The following is a 16,911-nucleotide window of genomic DNA, read 5'->3' as shown; positions in this document are numbered from 1 at the left end:
CGAAAAAGAAGAAGACATGGCAGCCGAAAATAACAACAATGCCAACAATGCAAGGAAGGTGCTTGGTGACTTTACTGCACCAACTCCCAATTTCTATGGGAGAAGCATCTCTATTCCTGCCATTAGAGCAAACAACTTTGAGCTTAAGCCTCAATTAGTTTCTCTGATGCAACAGAATTGCAAGTTTCATGGACTTCCATTGGAAGATCCTCATCAGTTCTTGGCTGAATTTTTGCAAATCTGTGACACTGTTAAGACCAACGGAGTTGATCTCGAGGTCTACGGACTTATGCTTTTCCGTTTTGCTGTAAGAGACAAAGCTAGTATATGGTTGAACTCACAACCTAGAGACAACTTGAACTCTTGGGAAAAGCTAGTCAATGCCTTCTTAGCTAAATTCTTTCCACCTCAAAAGATGAGTAAGCTTAGAGTGGAAGTTCAAACCTTCAAACAGAAAGAAGGTGAATCCCTCTATGAAGCTTGGGAAAGATACAAGCAATTGATTAGAAGGTGTCCTTCTGACATGCTTTCAGAATGGAGCATCATAGGTATCTTCTATGATGGTCTGTCTGAGTTATCCAAGATGTCATTGGACCATTCTGCAGGCGGATCTATTCATATGAAGAAAACGCCTGTAGAAGCCCAGGAACTCATTGAAATGGTTGTAAATAACCAGTTCATGTACACTTCTGAAAGAAATTCTGTGAATAATGGGATAACTCAGAAGAAAGGAGTTCTTGAGATTGATACTATGAATGCCATATTGGTTCAGAACAAAATATTAACTCAGCAAGTCAATATGATTTCTCAGAATCTGATTGGATTGCAAGCTGCATCTGGCAGTGCTAAAGAAGCCTCCTCTGAAGGAGAAGTTTATGACCCAGAGAATCCTGCAATGGAAGAGGTGAATTACATGGGAGAACCCTATGGAAACACCTACAATTCTTCATGGAAGAATCACCCAAATTTCTCATGGAAGGATCAATAGAAGCCTCAACAAGGCTTCAACAACAATAATGGTAGGAGAAACAGGTTTGACAATAGAAAACCTTTCCCATCATCTTCTCAGTAACAGACAGAAAATTCTGAGCAGAGCCTCTCTAGCTTAGCAAACATAGTCTCTGATCTATCTAAGACCACCCTCAGTTTCATGATTGAGGCATGATCCTCCATAAGAAATTTGGAGGCACAAGTGGGTCATCTGAGTAAAAGAGTCACTGAAACTCCTCCTAGTACTCTCCCAAGCAATACAGAGGAGAATCCAAAGAGAGAGTGCAAGGCCATAACCATGACAAACATGGCCGAACCTGGAGAGAGTGAGGAGTACGTGATTCCCAGTGAGAAAAACCTCATGGGACATCCACTGACCACTAGGGAGTTCCCTCACGAGAAACCAAAGGAATCTGAGGCTCATCTAAAGACTGTAGAGATTCTACTGAACTTCCTATTACCATTCATGAGCTCTGAAGAATATTCTTCTTCTGAAGAAGATGAAGTTACTACTGAAGAGCAAGTTGCTCAATATCTAGGAGCAATCGTGAAGCTGAATGCCAAATTATTTGGTAATGAGACTTGGGAGGATGAACCTCCATTGCTCATTAATGAACTAAACGCTTTGGCTCAGGTGAAGATACCTCAAAAGAAACCGGATCCCGGAAGGTTCTTAATACCTTGAACCATAGGCACTATGACCTTTGAGAAGACTCTATGTGGCCTGGGGTCAGGCATAAACCTCATGCCACTCTCTGTAATAGAGAAACTGGGAATCTTTGAGGTACAAGCTGCAAGAATCTCTCTAGAGATGGTAGACAAATCAAAGAAATAGGCTTATGGACTTGTAGAGGATGTCTTGGTAAAGGTTGAAGGCCTTTACATCCCTGCTGACTTCATAATCCTAGACACTGGGAAGGATGAGGATGAATCCATCATCCTTGGCAGACCTTTCCTAGCCACAGCAAAAGCTGTGATTGATGTTGACAGAGGAGAGTTGGTCCTTCAAGTGAATGAGGACTACCTTATGTTTAAGGCTCAAGGATCTCTTTCTGTACACATGGAGAAGAAGTATTAAAAGCTTCTCTCAATACAGAGTCAAATAGGGCCCCCACATTCAAACTCTAAGTTTGGTGTTGGGAGGCCCTAACCATGCTCCGAATATCTTTGAAGCTCCATGAGAGCTCACTGTCAAGCTAGTGATATTAAAGAAGCACTTATTGGGAGGCAACCTAATTTTTATTTATCTATGTTAAATTTCCATTTTCCATTGTTATTTTATGTTTTCTTTAGGTTGATGATAATGTAGAGTCACAAAAATGACTGCGAAAATCAAAGCAAACTCAAAAATAGTACTAAAAATAGCACACCCTGGAGGAGGAGCTTACTGGCGTTTAAACGCCAGTAAGGGTAGCAGAATGGGCGTTAAACGCCCAGTCTGGCACCATTCTAGGTGTTTAATGCAAGAAAAGGGCACCAGACTAGCGTTTAACGCCAGAAAAGGGTACCAAGTTGGCGTTCAATGCCAAAAAGGGAAGAAAAGCTGGCGTTAAACGCCAGAAATGGGTAGCAATCTGGCGTTTAACGCCAGGATTAGCATTCAGAGGGCATTTACATGCCAGAATAGTGCAGGGATGAGAAACCCTTGACACCTCAGGATCTGTGGATCCCACAGGATCCCCACCTACCTCAACTCACTCTCTTTCTTCTTCACACACTTCAATAACACCCTTCCCCAAATACCCTTTACCAATCACCTCCATCCACTCTTCCCCAAAAACCCCACCAACCTCAACATTCAAATTCACATCCTTTCCCTCCCAAACCCAACCCTAATACACGAACCCTACCCTTCTCTCCACTTCTATATAAACCCCTCATCCCTCTTTCATTTTCAAACATCATAAACACTTCTTTCCCCACTTGGCCGAACCATTCAAACCTCTCCATCTCCTCCATTTTCTTCTTCTTTTCCTCCCTTATTTCTTCTTTTGCTCGAGGACGAGCAAACCTTTTAAGATTGGTGTGGAAAAAGTATTGCTTTTTGTGTTTCCAGAACCACTTATGGCACCTAAGGCCGAAGAAACCTCTAGAAAGAGGAAAGGGAAGGTGAAAGCTTCCACCTCTAAGTCATGGGAGATGGAGAGATTTATCTCAAAGGTCCATCAAGACAACTTCTATGAAGTTATTGCCAAGAAAAAGGTGATCCTTGAGGTCCTTTTCATGCTCAAAAGGAATGAGTATCCGGAGATCCGACATCAGATTCGAAGAAGAGGTTGGGAAGTTCTCACCAACCCCATTCAACAAGTCAGAATCTTAATAGTTCAAGAGTTCTATGCTAATGCATGAATCACCAAGAACCATGATTAAAGTGTGAACCCGAACCCAAAGAATTGACTTACAATAGTTCGGGGAAAATACTAAGATTTTAGTTCGGAAAATGTAAGGTTGACATTCAACTTGCCAATGATGCAAGGAGATGCACGCCCCTACAATAGAAGGGTCAACTTTGATCAAAAGTTGGACCAAGTCCTCATGGACATATGTGTAGAAGGAGCTCAGTCGAAAAGGGACTCCAAAGGCAAGCCGGTTCAATTGAGAAGGCATGACCTTAAACCCGTGGCTAGAGGATGGTTGGAATTCATCCAACACTCCATCATTCCTACTAGCAACCGATCCGAAGTGACTGTAGATCGGGCTATCATGATCCATAGCATCATGATTGGAGAGGAAGTAGATGTTCATGAGGTCATATCTCTAGAACTCTACTAAGTGGCTGACAAAACCTCCACTTTAGCAAGATTAGCCTTCCCTCATCTCATCTGTGACCTATACAATTTAGCTGGAATTATCATAGAGGAAGACATCCTCATTGAAGAGGACAAGCCCATCACTAAAAAGAGGATGGAGCAAATAAGAGAGCCCACTCATGGACCTCAACAAGAGCATGAGGAAGTCCCTCATCAAGAAATTCCTGAGATGCCTCAAGGGATGCATTTTCCTCCACACAACTATTGAGAGCAACTCAACACCTCTTTGGGAGATTTGAGTTCCAATATGAAGCAACTAAAGATGGAGCACCAAGAGCACTCCATTATTCTCCATGAAATTAGAGAGGATTAAATAGCCATGAGGGAAGAGCAACAAAGGCAAGGAAGAGACATTGAGGAGCTCAAGCACTCCATAGGATCTTCAAGAAGGAGAACTAGCCGCCATCACTAAGGTGGACCCGTTCTTTAATTATCTTGTTCTTATTATTCTGTTTTTTCGATTATTTATGCTTTCTGTGTTATCCATGTTTGTGTCTTCATTACATGATCATTAGTATCTAGTGTCTACGTCTTAAAGCTATAAATAATTCCATGAATCCTTCACCTTTCTTAAATGAAAAATGTTTCTAATTACAAAAGAACAAGAAGTACATGAATTTCAAATTTTATCTTGAAATTAGTTTAATTATTTTGATATGGTGGCAATACTTTTTGTTTTTCTATATGAATGCTTGAACAGTGCATATTTTTTATAGTGAAGTTTATGAATGTTAAAATTGTTGGCTCTTGAAAGAATGATGAACAAAGAGAAATGTTGTTGATAATCTGAAAAATCATAAAATTGATTCTGGAAGCAAGAAAAAGCAGTGAATGATAAAGCTTGCGAAAAAAATTGGCGAAATAAAAGAAAGAGAAAAAAAAGCAAGCAGAAAAAGCCAATAGCCCTTTAACCAAAAGGCAAGGGTAAAGAGGATCCAAGGCTTTGAGAATTAATGGATAGGAGGGTCCAAAGGAATAAAATCCTGGCCTAAGCGGCTAAATCAAGCTGTCCCTAACCATGTGCTTGTGTCATGAAAGTCCAAGTGAAAAGCTTGAGACTGAGTGGTTAAAGTCGTGATCCAAAGCAGAAAGAGTGTGTGTAAGAACTATGGACACCTCTAACTGGAGACTTTAGCAAAGCTGAGTCACAATCTGATAAGGTTCACCCAGTTATGTGTCTGTGGCATTTATGTATCCGGTGGTAATACTGAAAAACAAGATGCTTAGGGTCACGGCCAAGACTCATAAAGAAGCTGTGTTCAAGAATCAACATACTGAACTAGGAGAATCAATAACACTATCTAAATTCTGAGTTCCTAAAGATGCCAATCATTCTGAATTTCAAAGGATAAAGTGAGATGCCAAAACTGTTCAGAAGCAAAAAGCTACAAGCCCCGCTCATCTGATTAGGACTAAGTTTCATTGATATTGTGAGATTCATTGTATATTCTTTTCTTTTTATTCTATTTTGTTTTCAGTTTCTTGGGGACAAGCAACAATTTAAGTTTGGTGTTGTGATGAGCGGATAATTTATATGCTTTTTGGCATTGTTTTTATGATGTTTTTAGTATGTTTTAGTTAGTTTTTAGTATATAACAATTAGTTTTTATGAAAAAATCACATTTCTAGACTTTACTATGAATTTGTGTGTTTTTCTGTGATTTCAGGTATTTTCTGGTTGAAATTGAGAGACCTGAGCAAAAATCTGATTCAGACGCAAAAAGGACTGCAGATGTTGTTGGATTCTGACCTCCTTGCACTCGAAATGGATTTTCTGGAGCTATAGAATCCCAATTGGCGCGCTCTTAATTGATTTGGAAAGTCGAAATCTTGGGCTTTCCAGCAATGTATAATAGTTCATACTTTACCTGAGATTTGATGGCCCAAACTGGCATCAAAACGCCGGTCAGAGACCCTTTTTTGGCATTAAACACCAGAACTGGCATAAAAGCTTGAGTTAAATGCCCAAACTGGCACCAGAGCGGGCGTTTAACTCCAAGAAAAGCCTATGCACGTGAAAGCTTTAATGCTCAGCCCAAGCACACACCAAGTGGGCCCCAGAAGTGAATTTCTGCATCATTTACTTATTTCTTTAAACCCTAGGTTACTAGTTCATTATATATAGGACCTTTTAGTATTGTATTTTCATCTTTTGATCATCTTTGATCTTGGGATCAAGTCTTTAAACCCTTTTTTGATTGTTTCATGTTATTTAGGAGGCATGGCCATTCGGCCATGTCTAGACCTTGTTCTTATGTATTTTCAACGGTGGAGTTTCTACACATCATAGATTAAGATGTGAAGCTCTGCTATTCCTCATGAATTAATGCAATTACTATTGTTTTTTATTCAATTTGAGCTTATTCTTGTTCCAAGATATCCATTCACACTTCAACATGATGAATGTGATGATCAAGTGACACTCATCACCATTCTCACTTATGAACGCGTGCCTAACAACCACTTCCATTCTACCTGAAAATAAGCTTGAATGCATATCTCATGGCCTCCTGGTTCACGATGCATGGTTGCCTCTCCTGACAACAGAGTCCTCCATTCTGTGCAATCAGAGTCTTCGTGGTATAAGCTAGAATCAATTGGCAGCATTCTTGAGATCCGGAAAGTCTAAACCTTGTCTATGGTATTCTGAGTAGGATCTGGGATGGGATGACTGTGACGAGTTTCAAACTCGCGAGTGCTGGGCACAGTGACAGTGCACAAAAGGATCAATGGATCTTATTCCGACACGATCGAGAACCAACAGATGATTAGCCTTACGTAACCTGTAGCCGGACCATATTCACTGAGAGGACAGACGGTAGCCATTGACAACGGTGATCCCCCAACATACAGCTTGCCATGGAAAGGAGTACGCATGACTGGATGAAGGCAGTAGGAAAGCAGAGATTCAAAAGGAATAAAGCATCTCCATACGCTTATCTGAAATTCCCGCCAATGAATTACATAAGTATTTCTATCTTATTTTATGTCTTATTTACCTTTTAGTTATCAAAACCCCATAACCAATTGAATCTGCTTGACTGAGATTTACTAGATGACCATAGCTTGCTTCAAGCTGACAATCTCCGTGGGATCGACCCTTACTCACGTAAGGTATTACTTGGACGACCCAGTGCACTTGCTGGTCAGCTACGCGGAGTTGTGAAGAAAGTGTGTGTATCACGATTTCGTGTACCAGAACTCTCTAGTGGTCAGTGGACCTCCATTGAGGTTTTCCTCATTGGGAACCACTGCCTCTTCCTCTTCTTCAGGTTCGGCCACGCCAGGTATGGTTATGGCCTTGCACTCTCTTTCTGGATTCTTTTCTTTATTGCTTGGGAGAGTACTAGGAGGAGTTTCAGTAACTTTTTTACTCAGCTGACCCACTTGTGCCTCCAATTTTCTGATGGAGGACCTTGTTTCATTCATGAAACTGAGAGTGGCCTTAGATAGATCAGAGACTATGTTTGCTAAGCCAGAGAGGCTCTGCTCAGAATTCTCTGTCTATTGCTAAGAAGATGATGGAAAAAGTTTACTGTTGCTAAACCTATTTCTCCCACCATTATTGTTGTTGAAGCCTTGTTGAGGCTTCTGTTGATCCTTCCATGAGAAATTTGGATGATTCCTCCATGAAGGATTATAGGTGTTTCCATAGGGTTCTCCCATGTAATTCACTTCTTCCATTGTAGGATTCTCAGGGTCATAAGCTTCTCCTTCAGAGGAGGCATCTTTAGCACTACCGGATGCAGCTTGCAATCCAGTCAAATTCTGAGAAATCAGATTGACTTGCTGAGTCAATATTTTGTTCCGAGCCAATATGGCATTTAGAGTATCAATGTCAAGAACTCCTCTCTTCTGAGTCGTCCCATTGTTCACAGGATTTCTTTCAGAAGTGTACATGTACTGGTTATTTGCAACTATCTCAATGAGTTCCTGGGCTTCTACAAGTGTTTTTAGATGAAGGGATCCACCAGCAGAATGATCCAATGACATCTTTGACATTTCAGGCAGACCATCATAGAATATACATATGATGCTCCATTATGGAAACATGTCAGAAAGACACCTTTTGGTTAATTGCTTGTATCTTTCCCAAGCTTCTTAGAGGGATTCACCTTCCTTCTGTCTGAAGGTTTGGACGTCCACTCCGAGCTTACTCATCTTTTGAGGTGGAAAGAATTTGGTCAAGAAGGCATTGACCAACTTTTCCCAAGAGTTCAGGCTTTATTTAGTTTGTGAGTCCAACCATGTTCTTGCTCTGTCTCTCACAGCAAAGGGGAAAAGCATAAGTCTGTAGACCTCGAGATCAACCCCATTGGTCTTAATAGTATCACAGATCTGCAAGAATTCAGCTAAAAACTGATGAGGATCTTCTGATGGAAGTCCATGAAACTTATAGTTCTGCTGCATTAGAGAAACTAATTGAGGCTTAAGCTCAAAGTTGTTTGCTCCAATGCTAGTAATTGAGATGCTTCTTCCATAGAAGTTGGAATTGGTGCAGTATAGTCACCAAGCATCTTCCTTGCATCTCTTGTATTGTTGTTGGGTTCGGCTGCCATGTCTACTTCTTTTTCGAAATTCTCTGAAAGGTCCTCTCTGGAGTGCTGTGCTTTAGCTTCTCTTAGCTTATTCTTCAGAGTCCTTTCAGGTTCAGGATCAGCTTCAACAAGACTATTTTTATCATTGTTTCTGCTCATATGAAAAAGAAGAGAACAAAAGGGAGTAGTAGAATCCTCTATGTCATAGTATAGGAATTCCTTGATGTGTCAAAGGAAAGGGAGTAGAAGAATGAGAAGAGAGAGGAGGTGAGTTCGAAATTTTTTTAAATGAGTGGAGGAAGAATGTTAGCAATTAAATAAAATAAAAAGAGAGGATAGAGAGTTTTCGAAAATTTGAAAAAGGAATAAAATAAAATTAGAATTTAAAACAATTAGTTAATTAAAAAGATTTTTGAAAAAAAAGTTAGTGATTTTCGAAAATTGGAAGTGGAAAAGTGGTTAGGTGGTTTTGAAAAAAAAGATAAGAAATAGTAATTAGTTGAAAAAGATTTGAAAATAATTTTGAAAAGATAAGAAGTTAGAAAAAAGATTTTGAAATCAAAATTTAAAAAGATATGATTGAAAAGATATGATTGGAAAAGATTTGATTGAAAAATATTTGCTTTTAAAAAGATATGATTGAAAAGATATAATTGAAAAAGATTTGATATATATATATATATATTTTAAAATTGATGACTTGACTAACAATAAATTAAAAGATATGATTCTAGAATTCAAAGATTGAACCTTTCTTAACAAGAAAGTAGCAAACTTGAAATTTTTGAATCAAAACATTAATTGTTAGCAAGGATTTTTGAAAATATGGAAAGATATGATTTTAAAATTATGATTTAAAACATTAAAATTTGAAAAAAATTTGAATTTGAAATGAAATTACCTCCCCTGTGTCATCCTGGCGTTAAACGCCCAAGATGCTATCCATTCTGGCGTTTAACGCCCAGAATACTACCTCTTTGGGCGTTTAACGCCCAGCCAGATACCTTGGCTGGCGTTAAACGCCAGAATTCCTTTTTTACTGTGCGTTTTTCTAAACGCCCAACTTTTTCTCTGTGATTCCTCTGCTGTATATTCTGAATCTTCATTTCTCTGTATTATTTACTTGAAAAGAGAATTTTTTTTTTAAATTTTTAATGAAGAGAGAGAAAAATAACAAAATAAAATAAAACATAAAAATGTAAGATCAAAACAAGTAATGCATGCAAGGACACTTTGAATGTCAAGATGAACACCAAGAACACTTTGAAGATCATGATGAACATCAAGAACAAATTTTTGAAAATTTTTTTAAGAAAAGAAAGATATGCAAGACAGCAAACTTAGAAATTTTTAATGTTTAGACACTATGGATTTGAAAATGCATATGAAAAACAAGAAAAGACACAAAATAGGAGAATTTAAAGATTAGAACAAGGAAAATCATCAAGAACAACTTGAATATCAATGAAGAACACAATGCATGAATTTTTTTCGAAAGCTTGAGAAAATTTGAAAACATGCAATTGACACCAAACTTAGAATTTGACACTAGACTCAAACAAGAAACATAATTTTTTTATGATTTTATTAATTTTTTTTTGTATTTTTTTTGAAAATAAAAATAAAAAGCTTGAACATAAAATAAAATTACCCAATCTAAGCAACAATATGAACTGTCAGTTGTCCAAACTCGAACAATCCCTGGCAATGGCGCCAAAAACTTGGTATGCGAAATCGTGATTTACACTTTTCACAACTCCGCATAGTTGACCAGCAAGTGCACTGGGTCGTCCAAGTAATACCTTATGTGAGTAAGGGTCGATCCCACGGAGATTGTCGGCTTGAAACAAGCTATGGTCATCTTGTAAATCTCAGTCAGGCGGATTCAAATGGTTATGAGGTGTTGATAATTAAAAGATAAATAAAACATAAAATAAGATAGAGATACTTATGTAATTCATTGGTGGGAATTTCAGATAAGCGTTTGGAGATGCTTTGTTGCTTCTGAGCCTCTGCTTTCCTATTGTCTTCATCCAATCATGTGCACTCCCTTCCATGGCAAGTTGTATGATCCTCTCAGTGAAAATGGTCTGGCTACGGTCTCTGTACGGCTAATCAACTGTCAGATTTCTCGTCTCGGATGAAAAATACCAGGCACAGCTACCGCAGGGCTAATCATCTATCGGTTCTCACTAGCATCGGAATAAGATCCATTGATCCTTTTGCACACTATCACTGCACCCAACATTCGTGAGTTTGAAGCTCCTCACAGTCATCCCTTCCCAGATCCTACTCGGAATACCACAGACAAAGTTTAGACTTTCCAGATCTCAGGAATGCTGTCTATTATTCTAGCTTATACCACGAAGATCCTAATCTCAGATTCAAATGCTCTGTTGTTAGGAGAGACGATGTGAATCGTTGATTAGAGACCCAGGAGAATATACTCCGGCTGGCGTCCAATAACTACGTTGAGCATCATGTAGACCGCTTGTGGTTGTCAGGCACGTGGATCTTGGCTAAGCGAGTACTGAAGATAGTGGGTGATTGTCATGGGTAACCCCTTCATTCTAACTTAACTAAATTAAGTACAAGAGTATATCTTGGAGGAGAAGTAGGCGTGAATTGAATAGAAAAACAATAATACTTGCATTAATACTCGAGGAACAGCAGAGCTCCTCACCTTAATCTATGAGGTATAGAAACTCCATCGTTGAAAATACATAAAAACAAAATGGTCTAGGCATGGCCGAATGGACAGCCTCCAAAAAGGGTTCGAAGAACTCCCAAAAGGTCCAAGACTTCCAATACAATAGTAAAAAGTGCTATTTATACTAAACTAGTAAACTAGGTTTACAGAAAATGAGTAGATAGTGCAAAAATCCACTTTCAGGGCCCACTTGGTGTGTGTTTGGGCTGAAACTTGAAGCTTTCACGTGCATAGGCCATCCTTGGAGTTAAACGCTAGCTTTGGTGCCAGTTCTAGCGTTTTACTCCAGAAAAGGGTCTCTGGTGGTGTTTGGACGCCAGTTTGGGCCATAAAATCTCAAGCAAAGTATAGACTATTATACATTGCTGAAAAGCCCAAGATGTCTACTTTCCAAAGCAATTAAGAGGGTTCCAATTGGGCTTTGATAGCTCCAGAAAATCCACTTCGAGTGCAGGGAGGTCAGAATCCAACAGCATCTGCAGTCCTTTCTCAGCCTCTGAATCAGATTTTTGTTCAAGTCTCTCAATTTCAGCCAGAAAATACCTAAAATCATAGAAAAATATACAAACTCATAGTAAAGTCCAGAAATGTAATTTTTGCATAAAAACTAATAAAAATATACTAAAAAGTAACTAAAACATACTTAAAAATAATGCCAAGAAGCGTATAAATTATCCGCTCATCAATGCTCCTAGTGCTCAATAAGTGAGCGCTGCGCTCCAATTGTGAGCGCTACTCCTTGTTGCTTCAATGCGTGCCCCCTCTTCGATCCTCGGTGCTTCTTTTAGTGAGCGCTATGCTTCCTTAATTGAGCGCTATGTCTAGCGCTCCCTTGGGTGCTCTCCCTTCGAGCCTTGGTGTTCCCTCTTGTGAGTGCTGCGCTTCCTTAATTTCCTTGGGAAGAGCTCGAAAATGCTCATACTTTTGAGCGTAGCGCTCACTTCGTTGAGCGCTCCTTGACTTGGCCTTGCTTTCCTTGCTTCTAAGGCACGAGAATGCTCACAATTGTGAGCGTAGCGCTCACTTAATTGAGTGCCAGGCTTTGATGTGCCTTGCTTTCCTTGCGCGCTCCTTGCTTCCTTGGTTGAGGAGCACGAAAATGCTCACACTTGTGAGCGTAGCGCTCACCTCTTTGAGCACTCCTTGTGAACGTTAGCCTTCATTGAGCGCTCCTTTGGTTGAGCGCCCCCTTGGTTGAGCGCTGGCCTTGTGCTCCTTCATGGTGCCTTGCCCTCCTTTCTTCTGCTGCAAGAAACCACACAAACATGTCAAAGTATCACCAAATTCACAAGGTTTCTAAATCATTCATAAAATCAACTAATTCCAGCTTAAACCCTATGATTTAGTGTCAAATAAATGATGGTTGATTGATTTAAGATAATCATGAAAATCCACTCCAAATCACTTACTTATTGTGCAAGAAAGTGCATAAAACCTAATAAAACAAGTGAAAAATGCTTGAAAAACTAGAATAAGATGACTTGTCATCACAACACCAAACTTAAATCTTGCTTGTCCCCAAGTAAGCACTAAACATGAGAAGAAATGAAATGAAATAGAGAAGCATACATGTCCTTATTAAGCAGGTAATTAAATTAAGACTGTGGGGTTTTATGCAGACAAGATGCAGCTCACTTATTCTTTGCTGATAAATAAGAATTGCTTCTTTGAGAATTCACTAGAGTTGCTGTCATAATGCCTTGTTCTTCTATTGATCCCTGTTAGCTTTTTCTTTCTTTCTTTTGCTTAGAAAGCTTATTTCTCATTGATGGCTTAACTTCAAGTGTTACAGCAGCCTTTTGGCTCAATTTTGCTCAACACTTCTTCACTACAGACACTTGGCTTACAAATCTTCTTAGGAACATTGATGCCCAGCATCTCTTTGGATCACTAAATGCTTTGTAACTAGGTTGCTCTCGATAATGGACTTTTGGTTGGTAATCCCGAATTAGTTAATCCAAGTTACCAAGTTTTAAAATACTCCTCAGAACCTAATTGTCCAAGCATATCCTAGTACAAAAGCATCATAGGCATATGTCCTAAGGTCCAAGCTATTGGTGTTTAGCCTTATTGTTTGTTTCTTTGCCAACTCTTGGCTTTTCTTTTCTTTTTCTTTCTTACTTTGCTTTATTCTCAAGGGATGTTCACTGATAAAAGGCTTTATAGCAGCAGCTTAGTTCATACTACAAAGAGCATTCTATTATGCAGCTTTTATTATTGAGCTAGTCATTAAATCCAACAAGCACCACCACTGAATTTCATTCTAATTTCTACCATATTGGACAATCACTTTCTTGTTTCAAACATTTTCTCTTATTGATGCAAAAGGGAGACAAAACATGTTCTTAAGCAGATGAAAATGACAACACGCATTATGCAGACTAGAATACTTAGCAGACATCTACATTTACACCTAATTGAACACTTCAGCAAGACATATAGGAATCTCCAAGTTAAAAACATTTCTCAGCAAAAAGGATTAAGTGTCAATACAACCTGTTGGGAGTGTCTCTCAGCTTTCCTTCTGTTCTCATAATTTCTCTTTATTGCATCTCTTTTGGGATGATGATGCAGATCCCCTCCAAAGGTTGAATGTTTCCCTACATAATCCTTAGAAGTTGCTTGTTTCCCAAGCCCTTAGACAACTAGTTAGTATGCAAAATTTGTTTGTAGGCTTTTGAACTTACTTTGGTGTGTGAACACCAAACTTAATTCCTTGCCAATGTTTCTTATGCAACAAGTCAACCATATATATGAAACCTCGTGTCTTTGCTAAAGGTCATAAAAACTAGAAAATAGACAATGGTTAAGTAGTTTCTCTAATTGCTTGGAGCTAGCAACCATTTATGCAGAAGGTGAAAATGTGTTTTTAAATGAGATTTTTGGTGGAACACCAAACTTAGTATCCTTTATTCTCCTTTAAATTATTTTGGTGTGCAACACCAAACTTAGCTCCTTGCAATACAGATAAATCTACTTAACCCTTTTATTGAAATAGTTAAGCAAAGAAAACTACCTTTGGTTGGGTTGCCTCCCAACAAGCGCTCTTTTAATGTCACTAGCTTGACATCCTTCATTCTTGCTCAGCTTAATTTCTGAATCTCCTTCTCTTTGTCCCAATGGCCTCCCAAGTAATGCTTTGCCCTGTGACCATTTGCTGTGAAATTTCTCTTTGTTGCTTCATCTAGCAGTTCAAGGCTTCCATAAGGAAGAACCTTTGTCACCATGTAGGGACCAGTCCATTTAGACTTGAGTTTGCCAGGGAAAACTTTGAGTCTAGAGTTATACAAGAGTACTTGCTGTCCTGGTTTGAACTCCTTCTTTGAGATCCTCTTGTCATGCCATCTCTTAGCTTTTTCCTTTTATATCTTAGCATTTTCATAGGCTTCCAGTCTAAACTCCTCTAACTCATTTAATTGCAATAGCCTATTCTCTCCTGCTGCTTGAGAATCAAGGTTGAGGAGTTTGATAGCCCAGAAAGCTTTATGCTCAAGCTCTACAGGAAGGTGACAAGACTTGCCATATAACAGCTGAAAAGGAGACTTTCCAATGGGGGTTTTGAATGCTGTTCTATATGCCCAGAGAACATCTTCTAATTTTCTGGCCCAATCCTTTCTTGTACTCCCCACTGTCTTCTCCAAAATCCTCTTCAACTCCCTATTTGCAAGCTCTGCTTGGCCATTGGTCTGTAGATGATATGGTGTAGCTACTTTATGCATCACCCTATATTTGTGAAGTAGTTTTTCCATCTGTTTGTTGCAGAAATGACTACCACCATCACTGACAAGACCCTTAGGCACTCCATATCTAGTAAAAATGTGCTTCTTAAGGAATTGAAAAACAATTTGTGTATCACATGTGGTTGTTGCTATGGCTTCTACCCATTTTGAGACATATTCTACTGCTACAAGTATGTACTTGAGGGAATATGATGGTGGAAAAGGGCCCATAAAATCTATTCCCCAAAGATCAAATAGTTCTACCCCCAGGATGTAGTTCTGAGGCATCTCATTCCTTCTTGTTAATCCTCCAGCTCTTTGGCACTCATTGCATTGATGAACAAACTCTCTAGCATCCTTGAATATGGTTGGCCAATAAAATTCACTTTGAAGTACTTTGGCTGCTGTTCTTTCTGGCCCAAAATGTCCACCATAAGCTGAGCCATGACAGTGCTACAATATGTCTCTCATCTCATTTTCAAGGATGCATTTCTAATCATCCCATCTGGACACCTCTTGAACAAAAATGGTTCGTCCCACAAGAATTTATTGGCTTCATTACATAATTTCTTCACTTGTTTCTTGGTAAACTCTTGAGGGATCTTCCTTCCCACCTTATAGTTTGCAATGTGTGCAAACTAGGGAGTTTGTTGGATTTGTAAGAGATGTTCATCTGGAAAGCTTTCGTTCACTGAATGTGGAGCTTGGTTAGCTTCTTGTGATAGTCTTGATAAATGGTCTGCTACTTGGTTCTCATTCCCTTTCCTATCTTTTACTTCAATATCAAACACTTGTAGCAGCAACAGCCACCTAATAAGCCTTGGCTTTGAATCCTGTTTAGACATGAGATACTTGAGAGCATCATGATTAGTATTTACTATAACCTTTGAACCAATCAAGTATTGCCTGAATTTATCAAATGCATAAACAATTGCCAAAAGTTCTTTCTCTGTGGTGGTATAATTTTTCTGTGCCTCATTCAACACCTTGCTAGCATAGTATATAACATGATGCAGCTTGTCTTTCTTTTGCCCCAATACAGCACCAATTGCAAAGTCACTTGCATCACACATAAGTTCAAAAGGTAATCCCCAATCTGGGGGTGTGATGATTGGTGCTGTAGTGAGTTTTCTCTTTAAAGTTTCAAAGGCATGCTTGCAATTGTCATCAAAGATGAAAGGGTTATCAATCACTAGCAGGTTGCTTAGTGGTTTTGCTATTTTTGAAAAATCTTTGATGAATCTTCTGTAAAAACCAGTATGTCCAAGGAAATTCCTTACTGCTTTCACATTAATAGGTATAGGAAGCTTTTCAATAATTTCTATTTTTGCTTTGTCAACTTCTATACCTTTTCTTGAAACCTTATGCCCAAGAACTATGCCTTTAGGAACCATGAAATGACATTAATTCCAATTTAATACCAGATTAGTTTCTTGGCATCTTTTCAAAACAAGAGTTAAATGATGCAAGCAAGTGTTAAATGAATTGCCAAAAATAGAAAAATCATCCATGAAGACTTCTAAGAACTTCTCCACCATGTCAGAAAATATAGAAAGTATACACTTTTGAAAAGTTACAGGGGCATTGCACAGCCCAAAGGGCATTGATGAGCGGATAATTTATACGCTTTTTGGCATTGTTTTTAGGAAGTTTTTAGTAAGTTTAAGCTACTTTTAGGGATGTTTTCATTAGTTTTTATGTTAAATTCACATTTCTGGACTTTACTAGGAGTTTGTGTGTTTTTCTGTGATTTCAGGTAATTTCTGGCTGAAATTGAGGGACTTGAGCAAAACTCTGAAAAAGGCTGACAAAAGGACTGCTGATGCTGTTGGAATCTGACCTCCCTGCACTCGAAATGGATTTTCTGGAGCTACAGAACTCAAAATGGCGCGCTCTCAACGGCGTTGGAAAGTAGACATCCAGGGCTTTCCAGCAATATATAATAGTCCATACTTTATTCGGAAATTGATGACGTAACTTGGCGTTGAACGCCAAGTACACGCTGCTGTCTGGAGTTAAACGCCAGAAAAACGTCATTATCCGGAGTTGAACGCCCAAAACATAGCATAACTCGAAATTCAACTCCAATAGAAGCCTCAGCTCGTGGATTGATCAAGCTCAGCCCAAACATACACCAAGTGGGC

General features: G+C 38.9%; 1 non-coding gene across 1 annotated transcript; it reads right to left on the bottom strand.

The window, feature by feature from the left end:
- Nucleotides 1-421: 421 nt before the first annotated feature.
- Nucleotides 422-529, bottom strand: LOC130943078 (small nucleolar RNA R71). The gene has a single exon (XR_009071613.1). It is a non-coding gene; the product is annotated as a small nucleolar RNA R71 (small nucleolar RNA).
- Nucleotides 530-16,911: the final 16,382 nt, after the last annotated feature.

The sequence above is a fragment of the Arachis stenosperma genome, chromosome 7 (assembly GCF_014773155.1).
Source record: "Arachis stenosperma cultivar V10309 chromosome 7, arast.V10309.gnm1.PFL2, whole genome shotgun sequence".
Taxonomy (NCBI): domain Eukaryota; kingdom Viridiplantae; phylum Streptophyta; class Magnoliopsida; order Fabales; family Fabaceae; genus Arachis; species Arachis stenosperma.
The sequence above is the reverse complement of the archived record's forward strand: the minus strand, read 5'-3'. Positions and strand labels throughout refer to the sequence as shown.